This window comes from Propithecus coquereli, unplaced genomic scaffold, assembly GCF_000956105.1.
Source record: "Propithecus coquereli isolate 6110/MARCELLA unplaced genomic scaffold, Pcoq_1.0 Scaffold358, whole genome shotgun sequence".
Classification (NCBI taxonomy): Eukaryota; Metazoa; Chordata; class Mammalia; order Primates; family Indriidae; genus Propithecus; species Propithecus coquereli.
Window position 1 is genome coordinate 2,373,164 of NW_012149263.1, and position 2,214 is coordinate 2,375,377.

The 2,214-nt window shown below is 36.9% G+C and overlaps 1 protein-coding gene across 1 annotated transcript in view; it reads left to right on the plus strand.

Moving 5' to 3' along the window:
- LOC105816247 (zinc finger protein 585B-like) overlaps positions 1-2,214 on the plus strand; it is an 8,664-nt gene that overhangs the window by 882 nt on the left and 5,568 nt on the right. The window lies entirely within an intron of this gene.

Below are 2,214 nucleotides of genomic sequence, written 5' to 3' on the forward strand. Positions count from 1 at the left end.
CAGAACCACCACTCTGGTTTCTAGTTAAAGAACCTGCACCTTGGTGTATCTAGGAAGTGTTTATGTGGTGAATGTTGAATGACTATGTAGACATTGTCTTTCTAGGTTTCTTGGTGTCCCTGGAGAGCCCTTGGGCCAGATCTTGCTCCAGAATCCAGCCCATCTCTTCCCAGCAGCTCTGCTTGAGTTCACAGATGACCACTAAGCTTCAGGCTCCCTAGAGAACCAGGGTTGCGACCCAGTTGGCTATGACAGCTAATTGGACCTCACCCCAGAGATCCCCAGCTCTGGCTCCAGAAGATGATGGCAGCTCATATGAGGTGACAAGGAGGAGTCTCAGGGATGGGAATTCATCCCAAGGAATAGATATCTGTGATCAGTCACTAGAGCCTCTGGCAGAGGCAGATGGGCCACAGGAAGCAGCCAGACTCTAAACTTGCTGCTCCTGAAACAAATCTTGATCTTCCTGTCAAGAATGAGCAACACTTGGGTAATGTCTCTATCTCTGGAGGTTAAATGTATATATAATATGGCAGTGGAGAGGTGGACTGTCAAGGAAAACTATTTATTTCATCATCAAACTGTTTTGATCTTTTGACTATGCATAGAATTCCTGGTTAGAAGTCACTTTTATGTGGGATTTTGAAAGGGTTTCTCCATTTCTTCCTACAGTGCCTGCCAAACACAAATACTTTCTCTATTCTGCTTTTGAAACTTCTGTTTTTCAGATGTTAGTTCTCCGTTTTTTTCCTCTACTATTTTCTATTTCTTTGTTGCTGTCCTTTCTGGGAAACTTTGTCAACTTTATCAACTTTGTCTTCCAGTCTTCATCGGGCTTATTATTAGCGCTGTCAACATTTTAATTCAAAGTTTTACTTTTTAAAAACTCTAGTTTGTATTCTAAGTATTCGTTTTTATTAGCATCCTGTTCTTATTTCATGGATATAATATTATTTTGTTTTGTTTTGTTTTTTTCTTTTAGGCTGACAAAAGCACAATAATATTATTTCTTAATCCCTCTGAAGATAATGTGGTAGTTTATTAGGAATAGATTAATTTTTTGGATAGGCAATACAAACACTTAGTTCAGAAATTACAAAAATATAAAACGCAACACACTGAAAGTATTGTGGTGAAAGGAAATCAGGGGAAAGATGGGACTGTGGTTCACTCACCTTTCCTTTGCCTGTCCATGTCTCCCTATGTAAATGACCAGTTTTCTAGTTTTCTTTGTTTTCTTAGTTCTTTGTGCAAGTGAAAATAGCTACAAATGTTTTTCTTTGGATTTCACAAAAATGGCCTACTAGCCAAACTTTTTGCACATGACTTTTTTAATGTTTGTTCAGTAAAATACAGGAAATATTATGAATAGTGTAGCAGTGGACATTCTTGTCATATCTTCCCTTTCTATTGGATACATAAGAAGTAGTGGAATTTCATTTCATGGTTTAGTCACATGCATTGAGGATGTCAGGTCAATCTCAATGAACTGCCACTTCTCTTGCTGTTGAGCAATTTTATGATTGGGCATATTGATAATTTTAATCTAGAAGATGGGAAGAATGGATTGAGGAATAAGATATCATTGGCAAAGAAGCAGCAGTCACTTGTATTAGGCAGATTAAGGAGACATTTGTTTACTTTTGTGCTTTGAACAATGTTCTGATTTTTGTCTGTGCTTAGCTATGATAACAGAGTGGTCTTGTTTTGTCTTGCACCGTGATGGTCAGAGAGTGGTCTTGTTTGACGTTGGTGTTCAGGGAGATTGTTTTTATGTAGCACCATGGAGAATACCATGTCTTAGCTGATCTTGCCAGCTAAGATCTGCCCCCTCTAGCATCACTGAGATTTAACTGATAGTACCAGGCCAACTCTCAGCTGTGAAGGGCTGCAATTTCAGGAACAGATAAAAAGGAATTTAATATGAAAAATACCTAAAGGGATGAAGATTGGTATTTCATACTTACAGAAGGAATAATATATGAAGAATTATAAAAATTGTCAGCATTTATTTAACTAATAATATACTTTTGAACTATGTTAGCTAAAAGTGAACAGAAATCATTAAATATACCATTGACCATTTTATCACAGTAACTCTCAAAAACATTGATCAAAGTAGAAAAGACATGTAAATCTTTGCTATGACATTGATTCTGTTTTCTTACCAAGAGCATAAATTAGAAATAAAAAAATAACAGGTTCTTGCAAAAC